The 13,097-nt window shown below is 40.8% G+C and overlaps 1 pseudogene; it reads left to right on the top strand.

Annotated features, from left to right (window-relative positions):
- The window catches only part of LOC134461463 (uncharacterized), a 47,423-nt pseudogene that overhangs the window by 26,258 nt on the left and 8,068 nt on the right, over nucleotides 1-13,097 (top strand).

Here is a 13,097-nt window from a genome sequence, read left to right as displayed (position 1 = left end):
CCCAACAGTGGTTTTTTGAAAAATCATTGTGACCAAATGAGGCAGAATACCATCACAGTTTTTGGAAATGTTAGGAACAGACATCTCATCTTTCCAAAACTGTTGATAATATGGTGGTGAGTCGTGACATTTTTTTTTAATGACATGGCAAAGATGGCACCAAGTTTCAGTTTTTCCATTTTAAAGACTTCATATAATCTAAACTGTTCATCGCAGAAGATCAGTCTTTCAACACAACATGCACAGAATGGTTGGGAACATACAGTGTCCATATCAAACCTCTGTCTTTAAAACTGTGCTTACCACAGTCCTTCAAAGATGCCCACAAATTCAAAGGTGAGAATTTTTCAAGCAACTTTAAGCCTCCAGAAAACGGTGGTAAATGACAAAAGGATAAGTGAAAATCGACATTTCACAAGTACATGTTCCAAATGTTACCCCTTGAAATTTGTAAGGACCTACTTAAAGCAGTTTTTTGGATACGGCAATCTGAAAGTGGGCTCTCTGAGAACTCTGTTCCGAACGAGTCAGGGGGGTACCTGACAAAAAAAAATGTAATGAAAAAACTATGAGGTATTGAGAGCTATAATTTTGCACTTTTCCTATTGGGACGTTTGTGAACCTCCTTGATTTTTTTCTGCCAAATCTGAGATGGTCGTGCGGGATGATTCGGAGATTTGTCGTGGAATGACCCTATTGCTGGACGTTAGCACACCTTTAGCACAGCTGGGTGGGGAAAGGTTTGTTCACACCGAACTTCACAAGGCTCTGGCATCAGCACTGGGCATTGCAAACAGCGAAATGGCCTGATTATGAAATGTCTAAACTACGCCCAAACCAAAACAATCCCTTTACTTAACCTGACAGTAGGCTTAAGTTTCACGACCTACTGAAGGGGGAAGGTGCAGCAATGTTTCCTGGTGAACCAGTAGGCTTTAAAAAAAACATTGGGCGTCAACACATAGCTTCTGGTTCACCAGAAAAGCAGAAATGTGTTGAGTCACAAGTGTTAAGTTCAAGAAAAACGTTCCAATAAGTGTTGGAACTGTATAAACATGTTATCCTATAGCCTAATTATTCTATAGCTATGTTTCAAACATTTTGCTTCTATACAAATGTGCCTTTCTTGCATTGCTTAGAGTTCAGTGTATATTACTGGACTGTGCGGAGACTCTGTCTCTGTATCAGGCATTCCTGAGATAGGTTGCCTGCAGCTTAACCACAACAGAGAACTGGGCCAAGGCCTGTTCGTGTGTTTGTGTGTGTGTGTGTGAATGAATTCATCTCTATCCTGGGTGATTTGGCGTGGAATGACCCTTAATTAAGTTTCAAGCCGGCTTGGAGAGCGGATGGGGAGAACCGTCAGCTACCATTTTCCCCACTCGTTCTAACACTGAAATATCTCCAAGCCATATTTATTGAAGGATTGTCCCTGATTACATTTTGGTATCTCTTCCCGCTAAGGAGGGGGGCGTTCACCCCGGATAGAGATTAATTCATTCACACACACACACACACACAAACACACGAACAGGCCTTGGCCCAGTTCTCTGTTGTGGTTAAGCTGCAGGCAACCTATCTCAGGAATGCATGTGCAATGCAATGCAACCCGGGTGACAGTGAGCCCAAATAGACATAACATCAGGCTTGGCCTGAAACATGTACCTAGTAATACCTACCCTCACATGCAGTCTTGTATGCAAGGATCATCTAAGGTTGACAAGACAGTGAGAGAAGTGACTAAGGCAGGCACACAAGGCTGTTTAAGGAGATCCTTATTTAGCCACTTCGACATGTATGTCACAAATTTGGAGCCTGGTCATAGTTGTTGCACCTATTGCCATTCCATTTGTTTGTGTTCATCTGGTGTTTGTTCTGAGCCTGTGCCAAAATTTGAGTCTGTGCAAACACAGGTGTGCACTACTACCCCACAAAGATCTAGAGATGTGACAGAAGAGGACAAGAATGTTATCAGGGCCTGCTTGCAGCAGTACAGGCGTACATTAGTACCAAACATGCCACTTGTCACAAGCAAGGCTTTCTGCACCGGGTTTGGAACAGAGCTAATAGCAGCAGCAGTCAACCATAGTCCATCTTTGATATCACTTACATAACAAACAACTTACCAGTGTGTAGGCTCCGGCATGCTCAGGAAATTCTACTTATAATAAGTGAGGTGTTTGGTGACTTTGAGTATACAGAACACTTTATTAGTGCCAGACATTGATTTCACAGGCTATTTTGATGAGTCTGATGATGAGTCTGAAACTGAGACGCAACACAGCAGTAGTTCTGGGTCCAACTAGCAAAATGTTATCACATGCTGTTGTAGCAATGTAAATACAAGAATGGAAATAATGATGTACAAAAGTCTTTGGAGAAAATGTAAATAAATGTTTTATTGTGACAAATGTAAATAAATGCGTTATTGTGCCAACCTGGGTGTTGTATTAACTGTACAATGATAAGACATAAATAATGTGCAAAGAGAAATATAATAAATATTAACAAAACTATAAAAACTATTGAATGGCATGAATAGAATATACATTCACTATACAAATCCTTAAAAAAAAAAAATCCTTTTGTTTCCATTCAGCTGAACAGACATCAAGGGGGAGCCTGTTAAATTCACAGGTACATAGTCAATGGGCCATCAACAGTCTCTAGCTGTCTCAAAGTAAGGTGTCTGGGCCCTGGAAGTGTCCTTGGTTGTAGGGCAAGTGACTTCAGCATTATGCATTATGCACATCATGGTACACATATCCATCTTAGTATGCTGATTAATAGTAGATGCTGAGGTATCACAAAAAAATCTGAAAATCTGCTTGCAATTTCTGAAATGAAAATGCCTTTAAACTGTCAGCCGATGTATTGGCCAGCAGGAAATGGGTGAAAGGACTGCATATCTTCTTGCACTCTTCCTCCAGAATGTTTTGAATGTGTTCTGTGAGTGGTCCAAACAGGTCTTGGTGTTTCGTTATCTGTTTGGCTGCCCAGTTCCAGTTTTTTCTTGCCAGGGCCTCCACTATTACCGCTGTGTCATCTGGACACACCATCCTTTCACCTTTACTTCTGGTGGGGTAATAGACAATCACCTGTAACACACACCAAAAAAATATATACCGGTAGTCAGGGACAGTTTTTACATGATTAGATTTTTTTTACAATACAGTACAAGTTACTTGACTTAAATACTACTATATTAGTATATGCACATAACACTGAAAGTGTTTTAAGATACTCCAATAACAATAATAATAGTGATGATAATAATAACATGTATTTATATAACACAACTCATACAACATGTAGATCAATTTACTTCACAGTTAAATCAAAAAGACCAACATAAAACATGGGTTACTTGGGAAATGTCCAAGTACCTGAATGGTCTGTTGGGAATTAATAAAAGTAACTCTGACTCTAAAAAAACAACAACTAATATTGTTTGTGGTCAGGAGATGGACAGCAGAGGACTATGAACAGAAGATCTTGTGAAAGTGGGAGAGGGGCAGAGAGGGGCGATAATGGGGGATGGGCACCACAAGCAAATGTGTGGACTGGTGAGCTTGGTGGACTGATCTATCTCTCTCTCTCACACACACGCACACACACACACCACCACCAACAACACCAAATGAAGAGCTCTTTTCCAAAATGAGATAAAAGTCTTTTTATTCCTATTTTTTCTTTTATTTTTTAAATCCAATTTTATGATAGCATTTGGAAAAATTGAAACTGGTCATGTGGTATTTTCAGAACAAATGTAAACATAAAACATATTTCAGTGATATTAGCAATAAATAGACAATAAAAACACTTAATTTTGGAATATTTTTGAAAATGGATTTACAGCATTGTGGAAAAGAGCTCTTCAAATACACTGACACACACACACACACACACACACACACACACACACACACACACACACACACACACACACACACACACACACACACACACGTCTAATCAAGACTTGCTTAAACCAGGCGTACAGCTAGTAGTTGTAAGACAGTTGAGATTTTCTCGGTACAGTTGTCTTCATGGTATTATCTTACCATAGCATGGTGCTAAGTAAACTTGGCTTGATGCGTGGAGCTAACATAAACAGGCTGAGTAGCCATTAAATGGGCTAAATGCTTATTGTATTTGCACTGGCGCAAATCATTGGTTATTGCATGTCTAACAACTCAATATATTTTCTCACCTCGGTAACGCTTTGTCGAGCTGGGGTGTTGTCAGTGGCTGCTGGCCTCGGTAATTTCGGAGCTGGGGGGGCCGTAGGGGTCGGTGGTTGCATCGATGGGGTTCGCGCTCTGTCCCGTTTGCTTGCGATTGCCGAGGCCGAGGTGGTGGTGGTGGTGGTGTCTGCTGCACTCGCGGTCGTCGTGGATGATGTTGAACTGGATAGGCCTATAGTAGGGTGATTCGGTTCTTTTTCTGCGTCTTGCCATTCTCTGAAAGTACTCAAACTCTCTTCTAGCCTAGCAATGAAGCGAAAACACTTCTGACAAATTCGAAACGAACGCTCCTGGACATTTGCTAATGTCGACCCGATTTCTGCCAGCCGTTCCTCGATTGATTTTGCATTTGTGTCTTTCTGGAAAATCTTCCTGCTGTTTGTAATGACACGCTGTACTGTTTTGGTTCCCAACCTGCCGGCGCTTACGTGACGACACGTCCTACGTCACAAAGCTTCAACGTGAGTGGTCGAAGTCTCATGCCATTCATATGAGGTTGCTCCAACCACGCCCAAGCATCTTTTGACTAAACCACGCCTGCGGAGAGGCGTGAAAGGGCAGTGTGCCAGTAGCCTGGTACTTACAGGCTACTGGTTCACCAGGAAAGAAATATATATAGGCACTACTGAATATTAAATTATTGTTTCCTTCAGATCTCAACATTTTATAACAGTTATAATGTTTCTTCAAGTATAAATGTGTCAAGTAGAACTGAAGCCACACATGTGTTTCTTCCTGTCAGGTGGTTCTCTTCATCTGGCAGAGTTGAGCATTGTGCTGCTGGGATACCGAGATCCTGGGAAGAGTTCATCAGGAAACACCATCCTGGGCAGAGTGGAGTTTGATACTGCAGGGAGAACAGCTCAGAGTGTGAAGAGACGGGGAGAAGTAGCAGGAAGACACGTCACTCTGGTGGAGGCTCCAGGATGGGATACCTTAACAACAGAGGGAACACCCAGCATGATCAAAGAGGAGATTGAGTTCAGTGTGTCTCTGTGTCCTCCTGGACCCCACGCTATACTGCTGGTCATAGATCTGGCTGAATCATTCACACTGAAACACAGAAGATCAGTGCAGCAACACCTGGAGCTTCTGGGTGAGAGAGTGTGGAGTCACACTATAGTGCTGTTCACCTGTGGAGACTGGCTGGGAGACACACCCATTGAGCAGCACATTGAGAGTGAAGGAGAGAGTCTGCAGTGGCTGGTAGAGAAATGTGGGAACAGATATCATGTCTTCAACAATGAGAGGAGAGATGACCACATGCAGGTCACACAGCTGATGGAGAAGATAGAAGAGATGTTGGCAGCAAACAGAGCACGCTGTTATGAGGTGGAGAGAAGGAGAATAGAAGAGTTGAAGAAGAAGAGGAGGAGAGATGAAGAGAGAGGAAGAGAAAGGATGATGAATGTAATGAGAGAGCAAGAATCACTCAGATCACAGATTGGTGAGTTGGGGGTATGTTTTTTATTTTTAAACAAATGTTTTTGTTTATTTCCCAATTTCAGGATATTACTGAAATCTCTGCTTCAGATGTGAAATGGTAATCAATGGCAAGATGACCATGTTGTGTGAGGCTGAAATATAATGTATACTGAATATTATATTATTGTTTCCTTCAGATCTCAACATGTATTGCAGTAGTGGAGGACTGACTGTATGAGTTATAATATTTCTTCAAGTATAAATGTGTCAAATAGAACTGAAGCCACACAAGTGTTTCTTCCTGTCAGGTGACTCTCATCATCTGCCGGAGTTAAAGATTGTGCTGCTGGGATACAAAAAGTCTGGGAAGAGTTCATCAGGAAACACCATCCTGGGCTGGGAGGAATTTGACACAACCAGAAGAACAGCTCAGTGTGTGAAGAGACAGGGAGAAGTGGCAGGCAGACAGCTCACTGTAGTCGAGGCTCCTGGATGGTGTTGGAATTTTACTGTGGACCAATCATCCAACATGACCAAAGAGGAGATTGAGTTCAGTGTGTCTTTGTGTACTCCTGGACCCCATGCTATCCTGGTGGTCATTCGTTCTGATGCATCAACCAATAAGAAACTGAGGACATCAGTGCAGCAACACCTGGAGCTTCTGGGTGAGAGAGTGTGGAGTCACACTACACAGTAAATTGTGTAGTGTTAAAATAACACTTAAAGAGTTAAAATTAACACTGTTCTAGTGTCTATTTGGTCCTGCTCCAGATCAGTGTTAAACACTGGTGTTAGATTTATAGTGTTAAGCTAACACTATAAAGAGTAAAGCAGTTTCGGGGAGCACCCTACTAAATTTTTTTAGTTCTAAGCAGGTTCCTGGAACACATGTGTTTTGGTCCTGCCCCACTATCTCTCACCATAGTTGAGGTACCCTGATCATGGTAATTAAGCACCTCCCATCCTCCACCATGACTGAAACACCCTGCGCCTGGCATCAGTTTGCCACACTGCTCTCTTAAGATAATGTTTAAAGTTGCTGAAAACATGTAAAATGTCTATATTTTATATATCGTCGGCTTGCTACCAAAACCGCCTAAGTCCGATTTTGGGGTTTTCGGAAAACAGGGAAAAACTAGGCACCAAAGGGGGCGCCAAACATCAGTGGCGGTTCTAGGAAATCTGAGACCCTGGGCAAAGAGCAATTGTGAGTCCCCCCTAATAATTTGGTCAAAGGAGATTTTTGCAGAACTTTACTCCCCTACCACATCTGCATCATCCTGTCATCCTGTCTGTGTCATTGGTCCACTACAAACAGTACCTGTCTAAGATGTTAATTTATTTTCTTTATTTATTTTGAGTGAAGCTCCTAAGGAAAACAAAACACTTTAAAATAAATTATTTGATGCAGCACAACAAGAACAATGCACTGCACATTATGTTGATAGTTATACTATTCTTTTTCATTTTTATTCCAAACTTTAATCCTGAATGGCAAAAGACCAACACTTAACACCCGTGTATTGCTTGGTGCGTGCACTCCCAAAAAGTAGTAATCACTCAAAATAATGGATAAAAACTTTAATCCTGGAAATGGTGAATGACTTAAATATTATTTGTAGACCTTGTAACAATCTAGCATGGTGGTAAATCTCATATCTACCAACAGATTTTCACAGATTTCTTTTACTTTCTAGCACTTTCAGTCATATTATTTTAGTCACATTTTTTACATTCTTATCCAAAGTAAAACTTTTTTGTCATTGTGCCAGAGCAATTGCCACAGTGGTAAGACATTGATTTCTCACATCAGGACAGATCCAGATTGAGGTGCCACGCAGAGTAAGCCATGCAGTGGCCTCCAATCTCCATGTTGAGGTCCCATCAGTCATGGAGGAGGATGAAGGGGTGGGGCACTTCTTTTGGTCCTTGTACCTCCTCACAAACTGTCTCCTCCTTGTTTATCATCTTTGATTAACTTCTGCTATTTTCCATGCTCATAGAACTGCCCCACCCTCCCAACCTTGCCCATGACCGAGGTAACCTGGTCATAGAACTGTGCCCCGCCCACTTCAACACCATGACTGTGACATTCAGAATATGGTATAGACCCACTAATGGATTCTTTACACATTTGAGAAGGTCACACTGTGCATGCAGTAATGTACTGCACTAGTGGCATTAACTCAATGTTGTTCAAAATCTACATTATGGAATATTTTATAAATTTATAAAATAACCAACTGTCATAAAAGGATTTAATCTATGGCAGTCTTGTAAACCTATGATAACATCAAATAAATCACATGATTAATAATTACTCAATTCATTTTAAGGCTACAATCATAACTTAATGTAAGGCTACAACCATTACGTGGTAACAAGATTATCTCAGACAGATGTGTAAGGATGAAGTTTTGTAACAGGGCCATTGTCTTTAAAGAGAGAGAGAGAAACAAACTCTGAACAGATAAACTGCTTCTTGGATCAAAAATGGCTAAGTCAAGTTACCGAAGTCATTCACATTGGCAGAACAATTGTGCACAGGGCCCCAGGATGAATAGATAGGGCCCCCATACCATCTGCCAAGATCATAATAGGGCCCCTACCCCTGCCACCTGCAGGAGGGCCCTAGGCCTACAGGCAAATGCCCTCATTGTCCTCCCTATAGCTACGTCCCTGGTCATTCATTTTCTCATAGGCAGTGTGTGACTTTATACAAACAGATTTTTGACTCTGGTGACTGTTGTGATTGATCAATGACCCTGGAAGAAAGGCAGGGTGATGCAGCTGTGGTAGGGGAGTAAGTTTATGCAAAAATCTCATTTCGACCAAATTCGGACTTAGGCAGTTTTGGTAGCAAGCCGACGATATGTTACATATCAGTCTATGCTGTACTGCACCACAATGTGAGCAATTTCAGCTGAGCATGTATGAACACAATCTAGTGGGGATTAATACCAAATGTTTTCCTTAATGAAGTTTAAAATATAACCATACCATCTACTTCAAGTGCACAATGGAGCAAGCAATGTAACATGTGCTGTTACTGACTAGCTCACAAAGCAAGGCACAAGCTGTAGCTAACAAATGCCATAAGCCAAAAGCGCCTTTAGCTTGCTTGCAAACATCAAGTGCACAATGGAGCAAACAATGTAACATGTGCTGTTACTGACTAGCTCACAAAGCAAGGCACAAGATGTAGCTAACAAATGCCATAAGCCAAAAGCGCCTTTAGCTTGCTTGCAAAGCAGGTAAACAAGCGCTATGCTGTGCCATGCTGACCAGCCAGCAGGCAGGCATGCAGGCAAATATTTAAAGCACTGTGACAGTCCAGGTTTATATACAGGCTCAAGAGTACCATGTGACCAGATTGATTAGGAGTTTTTCAGGTGCAAGAAATTGAGTCATGATATACCAGCCCTAAGTAATTAGGTTTGGCCAGGCGCTGATGGACAGATTGGTTGTGAGGGGCCTGCTTGTTACCGGCAAAGGTGTAACAAGTTCTCAAGTTATTTCTTCCACTCAACACATCTTTTGTGTGATGTTGTGTGCACAGCCAAACCTTAGATCAACCCAACCAAGTTGAGTTAAATGAATGAAATGGAATAATAAAAAAAAGATTGTGTACATGATTAAATCTGGAGGAAATACTGTTACTAATATGTAGACGTATATGATTTAATCGGGTACTAGGGCATACAATGGCGCAGACAAACTCCATCACCTCGAGGAGGCGGGGGCTCTCTGGAGTACTTCTAACTCCACACAATTTAACAACTTCATTTGTCACTGACACTGGAGAGCATCTCACTCCATTTGGTGTTGGAATTACTCCAATAGTGTCAATAAGCCTTAACACTGCAAAATTAACACTGGCAAATTTACTGTGTATATAGCTGTTCACCTATGGAGACCGACTGGAAGACACATCCATTGAGCAGTACATTGAGAGTGAAGGAGAGAGTCTGCAGTGGCTGGTAGAGAAATGTGGGAACAGATATAATGTTTTCAACAATAAGAGGAGAGATGATCACATGCAGGTCACACAGCTGATGGAGAAGATTGAAGAATTGGTGGCAGCAAACAGAGGACAGTGTTATGAGGTGGAGAGATGGAGAATAGAAGAGTTGAAGGAGAAGAGGAGGAGAGATGCAGAGAGAGGAAAAGAGAGAATGATGAATGTAATGAGAGAGCGACAACCACTCAGATCACAGATTGGTGAGTTGGGGGTATGTTTTTTATTTTTAAACAAATGTTTTTGTTTATTTCCCAATTTCAGGATATTACTGAAATATCTGCTTCAGATATCAAATGGTAATCAATGGCAAGATGACCATGTTGTATGAGACTGAAATTTAATGTATACTGAATATTATATTATTGTTTACTTCATATCTCAACATTTATTACAGTAGAGAAGGACTGACTGTATAAGTTATAATGTTTCTTCAGGTAAAAATGTGTCGAATAGGACTGAAGACTCACTTGTGTTTCTTCCTCTCAGGTGATTCTCTTCATCTGTCAGAGTTGAGGATTGTGCTGCTGGGATACAGAGAGTCTGGGAAGAGTGCATCAGGGAACACCATCCTGGGTAGAGAGGAGTTTAGGACTGTAGGGACATCTCAGTGTGTGAAGAGACAGGGAGAAGTAGCAGGGAGACACGTCACTGTGGTGGAGGCTCCAGGATGGAATACTGAGACTACAGAATACACTCACAACAGGATCAAAGAGGAGATTGAGCTCAGTGTGTCTCTTTGTCCTCCTGGACCCCACGCTCTACTGCTGGTCATATGTGTGGATAGATCTTTCACTGGGAAATGCAGAAGATTAGTGCAGAAACACCTGGAGCTTCTGGGTGAGAGAGTGTGGGGTCACACTATAGTGTTGTTCACCTATGGAGACCAGCTAGGAGACACACCCATCGAACAGTACATTGAGACTGATGGGGAGAGTCTGCAGTGGCTGGTAGAGAAATGTGGGAACAGATATCATGTCTTCAACAATAAGAGGAGAGATAACCACATGCAGGTCACACATCTGATGGAGAAGATAGAAGAGATGGTGGCAGCAAACAGAGGACAGTGTTATGCAATTGGTAAGTATAATTTCATGTGATGTGCAAAATAATAATTGAAAGGTTAGGTAAGTTGACTAATAAAGGTTTTCAAGAATTGCCATTTTATTGTTTAATACAGTAACAGAAGGCCCCTCTTAAATTAGCTGTTACAAAAATGGCAGTGACCAAGTGGTAATGTATTACTAAAGACTATTGTATCATAGGGCTATTGTACTATGGTAGTTAGGATTTCTAGTGACAATTATAACTTTCCATTGGTGGAATAGAGTTTATTAAGTGGCTACAACACTAGAAATGAACTTGCAAGCAGAATGGAAATTAATTGCATCCTATTTATAGAAAGTATTTAATTCATAATTTAGTATTTTAATCTGAGATGCAGGAAATGTCATATACACTCTCACACATTCTACGCATGACATCGTCCATGATACTGCCCTTATGCAGTCAGCTTCTAGTTTAATTCAATTAATATTTTTATTTTCTATAAACAATATCAGGACAGGACGAACAGCAGCCACAGCCTGTAAGGAAAGCACACAGCTATGACTGGCTTCCTCCAAATAGTGAGTATATATTTTTAAGAACCATTGTCATATCAGTGATGCCTTGCCACAGAGCAGAGCTATAGGCAGAAGGATTTTGCAGCAAGAATCTTTGAACCTCCGGCTAGAACACTCTCTTCTGTTGCAGCTCTTTACAATCCTCTTGTAATTCTTTTTTTAATACTGTTTTGTGTCCTAGTGAGTGGAGATACAGACCACTGGTCCTACACCAGCTCTGCCTACAGCTCCTTCAGGTCTACAGAGAGCTTCCACATCAGCTCTCTACGGGGATCCATGAGGTCCACATCAACTTCTCAAAGTTCTGGAATCGGATCGTTGGGCTCTAGAACAGGCTCTGGGCGTAGTTCTGATTCCAGAGGGTTTAAATTCCCAAACTTCTTTAAACTGAGAAAGGCTCTTAGTGTTGTTCCTGAATCACAAGAGAAACCACAGTCTAAAGAACATGAGGAAGATGACAAGAAGGAGTCAACTAAGAAGAAGATGTAAGAGGATTCCAACCCTCTGTAATCACAAAGACTATATACTGAATCAACATCTGGAACAATTCAAAAGCAATCAACAGGTGATTCCAAATAGACTAGCCTACTCAGATGCAATTAGTGCATGTTAAGGGATCTGGACCCCATTTCCCAAGAGCATCATTGATGACCATTGGCCCAGTGTTGTCTTGTTACATCATGAACATCTCTTAGCAGTAAAGGATCCGATAAAGAAAATGTTAGCTAAATCATACAATCATATTTTTGAATGTTATGAAACACTTTTTGCAATAAATTATTAACGCTAACCAAATACATACATCTAATCCTTGAGCTGTCTTTCATGCAGTGCCCATTGTTATACCATACAAAATAAAAATGTTCAAATCAAATCATCAATGTTCAAATAATCAAATGTATAGCAAATAGCAGCTGAATAACTGTATGTTCATGTATCAAATGTACACTACAATATGTGAGTAAAATCCTTCTTGAATCCTGTTAGTGACCACCTGAGGTAGTTTGTTCCTATGTGTCCCCCTAAAAGCAAAAGCATGACAGATGTGTTAAAGGATCAAAGCGATTTCAGTAGTGCATTTCCAATATTGAATTGCCTGGACTCAAAGTCGAAATTCCATCTACATAGCAGGTAAAAAAAACACAACACATTTTACAACGGATAATCATCGCACAAATCAGCTTCAGCAGTATAGCCTCTTCATAAAGCGAAGGACATATTAACAATTTGTTGGAAACACTCAATTACAGTACATCATAACAACACTGCTATGACATTACAAATATTCTTCAGTAACATATCATTGTCATTAAAATGTTGGGGTTAATGTGTTTATACCAGAGGCTGTGCATGAAGGGTTGATGATGATGTTATACCAGAGGCTGTGCATTAAAGGTTAATGATGTTCAAGTCAAGTTCAAGTTCAAGTCAAGTTTATTGTCAATTTCTTTACATGCACTGGTCATACAAAGAATTTGAAATTGCGTTTCTTGCTCTCCCATGCAGACATAGACTAATCTAGGTAAGGACATAGACAGTATAGACATAGACAGTACTCATACATGGACATAGACAGTATGGACGTAGACATTGCTCATACAGACATTTAAAGTGCAAGATGTTATACAGTGTAATCCGCTTATAGTGATCCCGTTTGTCCGGGCCAATTTGAACACTATAAGCGGTTGATCACTAAAACCGAATTTTTATTATTTAACGATTTTTTTTGGTCTATATCGGTCTGCCAAAAATGAGCGCTAGGAAAGACAAGACTGAAATGCA

Source organism: Engraulis encrasicolus, chromosome 13, assembly GCF_034702125.1.
Source record: "Engraulis encrasicolus isolate BLACKSEA-1 chromosome 13, IST_EnEncr_1.0, whole genome shotgun sequence".
NCBI classification, from domain to species: Eukaryota; Metazoa; Chordata; class Actinopteri; order Clupeiformes; family Engraulidae; genus Engraulis; species Engraulis encrasicolus.
The sequence above is the reverse complement of the archived record's forward strand: the minus strand, read 5'-3'. Positions and strand labels throughout refer to the sequence as shown.